Here is an 8,107-nt window from a genome sequence, read left to right as displayed (position 1 = left end):
CAAACTATAAGTATTACTGATTTACCTAATCAGTCCCTGTAAATTTAATCGGTCTCTTTTGATCACTAAATTAATTCCAAATTAATTCTTGATCACTAGCAATTAAATAATATGATTTCTCAATTAATATATTATTCATATAATATATTAATAAATCACAAATAACTTCTTTCTCAACTATCCATCCTATCAAATTGCTCCGGTGAAGGCAACCCAAAAGGACCATGCTACTATCGGGTCAAGTACATACCAATTATAGTTATGGGCTTAGACACCTAATCCAACAGTCTCCCACTTGGATACGTCTAATAACTATAACTGCCAATGCAACTTCAAAATCCGTTTAGCAATCGTAGCTCTCAAAAGCCACTTTCCAACTCTAATCTAGTCAATGACTCGTCCTTTAGGTAAGTGATCATATAATCCTTTGTTCTTCAAGATATCGCGTGGACAAAGACATGGACTAAAGTCATACTCATTGTCCAATAGTTTGTTTCCCAATTTCTGATTTTTTTTGACATAGAACTTAATTGAACACATCAATTGAGTCCTGACCGGGCCCGACACATAAGTCAAAACAAAATCATCGAGGGGCCAAAGATATCGCTTTTAATCCTCTTAGGATAAAAGGAACAGATAAACTTTGACTTATATGCTTGTACTAATTACTTGTTAAATTATACACAACAACACGTTTTATAACATCAAGTTACTGATGCGTTTTCGTACTATCAATGCATAACCAACTCGTAATCAACAACTCATATATCTTGGTTTGAAGACTATACGATATTATCATCTCACAAACACTCGTGATGATTTCCATGAAGTGATTCATGTGAGCGTGAGTTTAATCCAATACTAAAATCTTATTTCAGGAGCATTCATGAACGTTGTAGCAAACTTTTGCTATTTCTAAACACCTTAGACAATCTACAAGCCAATTCATGACAGTCTAATTTCATAACCTACTTCCAAAGTATGATCGACTGTGGACAGTTCGAATAATCATATTATTCTGGAAGTCAAAACATGCAAAAAGTGAAACGTAAAATAACCAATTGACAGAAGACAGTAAACTTTACTTATAAATAAAACCCTTATTATTTAGTCATCAAATTTCAATTACATTTATTTATTACAAGTTTCTAACTGTCTATCTAATCACTAAAACTAATATCGTCCCTTAGGCCAATGCTCTTAGCATGCTGCAAATGCTTAACCCTACTCAGTACCTTCGTAAGGGGATCTTCTGGGTTATCCTCTGACGATACCCTCTTCACTACGAGGAGTCCCTCTTCTACTCGATGTCTTATGAAGTGATATATTCTGTCGATGTGCCTGGATCTGCCATGATCCCTCGATTCCTTGGTTAAGGCGAACACACCCTCGTTGTCACAGAAAATTTCCATAGGATCCTTTACAGCTAGTACAACTCCAAGGTCTCCGATGAAGTTCTTTAGCCATATTGCCTCCTTCGACGCTTCGCTTGCCGCTAAGTACTCTGATTCGCACGTTGAATCAGCTACAGTCTCATGTTTGGAACTTTTCCATGTTACTCCTCCTCCATTTAGGGTAAATACCCAGCCCGACTGACAGCGGAAATTATCTCTGTCGGTCTGAAAATTGGCGTCACTATACCGTGTCACTCTCAAGTCATCACTCCCACCGAGAGTAAGGACCCAATCCTTAGTCCTCCGCAGGTACTTAGGAATGTTCTTTACTGCTATCTAGTGAGTTCTACCAGGATTCCCTTGATATCGACTAACCATGCTCAAAGCAAAAGCCACATCAGGGCGAGTACATGTCATAGCATACATGATCGAGCCAACGGCAGAAGCATATGGTATTCGACTCATTTCTGCTATTTCAGCATCGGTACTCGGACTCTGAGTCTTACTCAGTTTGGTATTGCTCTGGATAGGCAATTATCCTTTCTTGGAATTCTCCATGTTGAAACGTTTCAACACATTGTCCAAGTAGGTACTTTGACTAAGTCCTATTAGTCTTTTACTCCTATTTCTCAATATCCTTATTCCTAGAGTGTAAGCAGGTTCTCCGACGTCCTTCATAGCGAAGCACTTCCCAAGCCAGGACTTAACTTCCTGTAAGGTTGGAACGTCGTTTCCTATGAGTAGTATGTCATCCACATACAATACCAAAAAGCTAATTATACTCCCACTAGCCTTGACATATACGCAGGACTCATCCTTGCTTCTCGTTAAACCAAACTCTTTAACTTTCTCATCGAAACAAAGATTCCATCTGCGAGATGCTTGCTTTAATCCATAAATGGATTTCTCAAGCTTACACACTCTATTAGGGTACTTCGCATCTACAAAACCCTCTGCCTGACTCATGTAAACATCTTCAGCCAACTTCCCATTAAGGAAATCAGTTTTGACATCCATCTGCTACATTTCATAATCATGAAACGCAGCTATGGCTAGCATAACCCTTATAAACTTGATCTTCGCTACTGGTGAGAAGGTCTCGTTATAGTCAACTCCAGGAGTTTGAGTAAAGCCTTCGCAACCAATCGTGACTTATATGTGTGTACTTTCCCATCCATGTCGGTCTTCTTCTTGAAGATCCACTTGCACCCGACCGTCTTACGACCTGGTACATTGTCAACCAAGTTCCAGACTTGATTGTGATACATAGACTGAATCTCACTGTCCATCGCCTCTTTCCACTTCGCAGACTCTTGGCCCGCCATGGATTCCTTGTAGTTGGTAGGTTCATCCATATTTACCAGTGTGCTATCACTGATAAACGTATCACCTTCACTTGTTATATGAAAACCATATAACACAGGTGGAACACTAACTCTTCTGGAACGTCTCAGAGGTAAGGACTGGTCAACTGGGTCAACAGGAGTCTCATCCTCAGGTTGAGCGCTAGTGTTGGAGGTTCCTTCATCGCTTAACTCTTGAAGCTCTTCAAGGTCAATTTGCCTTCCACTATCTTTTTGGCATATGAGTTCTCTTTCATGAATGACACCCCTTCGCGCTACGAAGACCACGTTCTCACTAGGTCTATAGAACAAATATCCAAATGATTTCTGTGGGTAGCCGATAAAAATACAATGCTCACTACAAGGTTCGAGCTTGTCGTGAGTCTCTTGTCTTACGAAAGCCTCGCAACCCCAAACCTTGATATGTGCTAACGAGGAAACCTTCCCTGTCCACATTTCGTGAGGTGTTTTGGCAACCTTCTTAGTTGGGACTAGATTAAGGATATGGGCGACAGTCTCTAAGGCATACCCCCAGAATGAGATAGGTAACGAAGCTCGACTCATCATGGAACAAACCATGTCCAACAAGGTTCGATTACGCCTCTCAGCCACACCATTAAGCTGCGGTGTTCTAGGTGGCGCCAATTGTGAAACAATTCCACATTCCTTAAGATAGTCGTGGAACTCAATACTAAGATACTCACCACCTCGATCGGATCGGAGCATCTTTATCTTTCTGCCCAATTTATTCTCCACTTCTTGTTTAAACTCTTTGAACTTTTCAAAGGTTTCCGAGTTGTATTTGATTAAGTAGATATATCCATATCTGCTGTAATCATCGGTAAAGGTTACATAGAAGCGGTTAGCATCCCTTGTGGAGGATCTGAAGGGCCCACACACATCAGTGTGTATGAGATCCAACAAACCCTCACCTCTTTCACAAGTACCAGTGAAAGGTGACTTGGTCATCTTTCCAAGCAAACAAGATTCGCACGTGTCATCCGACTTTAAGACAAATGACTCTAATACTCCATCCTTTTGGAGTTGGGCTATGCGCTTCTTGTTGACATGCCCAAGACGACAATGCCATAAGCATGCTTTGTCCAAACCATTAGACGATTCAATATGCAATACATTATTTCCTAAGTTGTCTACAACCATCACAGTTTCATATATACCATTACTAGGCAATGCTTCAAAATAAAATTTATCATTATAAAAAGCATTAATAGAACCAATTTCATTGTTAAATGAAAATCTAAAACCTTGTTTATACAAACATTGAAAAGAAATAATGTTTCTCGCTATATCCGACGAGTAGCAACAATTGTTCAAATCTAGCCCTAACCCATTACAAAGCAATAAAGAATAAACTCCAATATTGGTGACAGGTGACGCTTTCCTATTCCCCATGATCAAGTGCATCTTCCCGTGCTCCACACCCTACTTCTTTTTAGACCCTGCAAATCAGAACAAATATGAAAACCACATCCTGTATCAAGGACCCAAGAACTAGCATGTGATGAGCTCTTAGATTGAATAGTGTAAATACCTGCAAAGGTGGGCTTTATCTTCCCATCCTTAATGTCCTGCAAGTATTTAGGGCAGCTTCGTTTCCAATGCCCTTTTTCATGACAATGGAAGCACTTTGTTTCCTTTGGATTGGATGACGGAGTAGCAAAACCACTTTCGGACCCACTAGAAGAGGATCTATCACGAGACTTTCCCTTGTGATTCTTTTGTTGGATTAGGTGTCTAAGCCCATAACTATTCTTGGTATGTACTTGATTTAATTATGAGCATGGTCCTTTTGGGTTGCCTTCACTCATGCAACTTGATAGGACGACAAGAGGAGAGAGAGTAGAATTTATTATGTGAATAATAAATTCGTACTGAAAATGGTTTTATTAATATATTACAAGATTAATATATTATTTGGAAATCATATTATTTAATTAGTATTGATCAGAAATTAATTTGGTGATCAAAAGAGACTGATTAAATAAAGAGAATTGATATTGCAATTATCTGATAGTTGCTAGTTGGGCTATGGATTCCTAATAGAAGGGATTGGACGAAATCTATGGAAGCCCATAAAGATTTCGTCCAAGGGGGCCTTCTAAAAGGGCTTCACAGATTGCTTAAGGCCTAAGCAAGGAAATTAGGGTTTCCACCTTAAAACCCTAACAACCTCAACTATAAATAAACCCCTTACCATGTGGAATTCAGCCCTATGTCTTCTTTGAGTTGCCCTAGACGATTTCACCTCTCTCCTAAGTCATCTTCTTGCATTGGGTGTTTGTGAATCCATTAGAGGTGCAACACTTGGGGCACTAGGCTTTCAGAAGTCAAGATCAAGAAGGAGTAAACTTGTTATTGCTACATAACAAGAGAGGTAAAGATTCTAATGCTAATCATATGTCAATTTCGATATATATATGCTAGTTATAGTGCTATTGCTTTGGTATTCATAGTTGTATGTTCAAATTAGAAAAACCTAGATCCAATGCAATTAGGGTTGCATGTACACCATAGGATTGATGTTATGCTGAAAACCCATCAGTGGTATCAAAGCCTAGGTCGTTTTGTCTATTGAATAGATGCAAAAGTGAGCTGCCAAAAGATCAAAAAGTCGAGAATTTTGCTGTCTGACAGGTCTACTCGACGAGTCCATGTATGGACACGACGAGTTGCATGAACTCAACGATTTGTATGAACTTGACGAGTTCCATAGTGGACTCGACGAGTCCAGGGTTCTGTTGCCGGGATTTTCGATTTTTTGGCCAGATTTTGATTAGGATAATTACCAAAACTAGTTTTTCTTGCCTAAAATCGATTTTTATGATTGGTATGAGATATCCTTATCAAAATTGGTGAATTTGGTTAAATATGGATAATATAGGATTATTTTGATTAAAATATTTAACCTAGTAATTTTAAAAAAGTTTTAAATTACACCCTTTAGGTTTTATAGTTTAAATTTGAAATTTAAATAGTTAAACCCTAATATTTTGAAAAGTTTCAAATTTGTCCTCAAGTTTTGGAATTTAAAAATTAATTGAAAGGTATTAATTTTGAAATATTAAATTCTAAAACCCTAATATTTTGAAAAGTTCAAATTACACCCTTATGGATTTTATTAAATTTATTAAGTGTTTAATTAAAAGAGAGAATTAATAAATCCATAATAATATGGTTTAAGTTTAATCAAATTAAAAGTATAACTTATTAATAGATTAATCCACTTAGTATTTTTAAATGTATAAAATACACCCTTATACTATATAAAATTAAAAGTTTAATATATTATATGTATAAGTAAAATGTCATTCTTACTGTTAGTAGGACTCATTCACGAAGCTGGTCTATAAGAGGTGTTTATGGTAGCGGCTTGTAAATTTGACCGCCATTGGGTATCCACTCTTACCCACCGCACCCTTGACTAGTGGAGGGTCATTAGCCGAACGGGTAGGATAGGACACAACCTTCCATTATAAGTATAATGAAATACGAAGTAACTAAACGCTTTTATAAATTCCCAAATCTTAGTTACTTTATTAAAAATCTGAATTTGGTGTTAATCCATGAAACTGCACATTGCACCTTGTTGGTCGTTAGTGGAGTGTGTGTGGTTAACCGGCACACTAATATGGGACCAATGAAGGATGACAATGGGTAGCTCGTACATTATCATAGATCAATGGAGCGTGTGTGGTTAACCGGCACATTGATTAGGTGATAAACATCTTCTAGAGTACTAAGCTAATATGCATGGTTATTCACACCTTGTTTGTGATCCTCGGTATCCCAGTCACAAACTTGAAGGGCATAATCGAGTTTAAACATGCCATTGAAAACTTCAATGAATCTCAAAAGATCTAGGAATTTCAATTCATTTAAAACCTAATTTTTCATTTTCGTTTTTCATGGTGGAAATTGGTAAATCGTCATTTACCTACCTTCAAATATTCTGCAATTGGATTACGTCATCCCTCTTCCGAATTGTAGAATATTGTGTTGGGTCCTAGCCTTGATATTTCATTTGGGTGTCATATTAAGGACTCTTATCAACTAACTTGAATTTCTCCCTTTTGTAGATGTCAAATTCTAACAACTATGGTCTTCCTGAATCCTTTGGAAAAAGCTTTCCACATGAAGATAATGTTCCACGATTGGATCGTTGAAATGGAAATCGTTCTTCGCTTCCTCCACATCCTCCAATAATTCTCCCTGACCCACGTGTTCGTCGACTTGAAAAGTTCAAGGTCACTCAAGCCCTATTGGCAAGCAAACACGAAGATGGAAAGTCTATATGTGCTCACATCTTGGAGATGAAGTTACATATTGACAGGTTGGGAATGTTAGGTGTCGATGTCTCAAGGAAGCTGGCTGTTGACTTGGTTCTTCAATCACTTCCTGAATCATATAATGAGTTCATTAAAGATTACTATATGATGGACCACAACGTGACCCTTATCGATCTTACCTATTTGCTAATTGCTGCTGAATTAGCAATGATTTGGTGCACTGGTCAAGCAAATTCGTCTGGTAGATCAATCTCCCAAACTTCCATGGACATTGATGATGGAAACATTGGAAGTCCAGAAAAGTCTTCTCTTCCCAATGGAAAGGGACCGGCCAAGGTCAAATCGTTTGACCACTTGGTAAAGAGAAAGGATAAGTCTGAGATTGTCCCATGTGCTATTCCGAAAAGAGTCTGTTTGTTTCTTCTGCCAAGAGAAGGGGCATTGGTTGCGAAGCTGCCCTTACTACCTGAGAGATCTAAGAGATGGTAAAATCAAATTGTATGGTTCTACTTCAGGTAAAATCCACTATCTAACTCTATTAAGTTCCTATTAGTAGATTCTTAATACATGATGTGATGAGATTACATTTTGATGTTTTGTAGGATCGAAGAAAATAAAGGAAGCTTAAAAGGAAGGATGAGCTGAGTCTGATCGCGAAGAAATGGATTTCGATCGCATGGTTCGATGATTGGATTTTTTAGATGCTGCTTAGGAGTTAGAATAGATTGCTTAGGAATATTTAGTAACATAGTTTTCATTTGTAATTGCATTGTAAGGACAAGTTTTTCCGCACTTTTATAAATAAAGAAAAATTTTGATTTATCTTATTTTTATATTTCCTTGCAATGACATTTGTGAAAATTGATGTTTGTATGTTTCTATTGTTAGAAATATTGAGAATGGATGTGATTCTTAGTTATGTTATTGGTGGTAGTGTCGAAAATTTACCAAATAAGGAATGATTCTCATCGCCCAAGTTTCAATTGGACAGAAACTTGGAATCATACAACTTGTATTGTGTGATGAATGAGAACCTTCGTATTTGGGAAATTAAGACTAATTC

This window comes from Lactuca virosa, chromosome 7, assembly GCF_052849685.1.
Source record: "Lactuca virosa cultivar CGN04683 chromosome 7, Lactuca_virosa_CGN04683_v6, whole genome shotgun sequence".
Classification (NCBI taxonomy): Eukaryota; Viridiplantae; Streptophyta; class Magnoliopsida; order Asterales; family Asteraceae; genus Lactuca; species Lactuca virosa.
Note: the sequence above shows the minus strand (reverse complement) of the source record.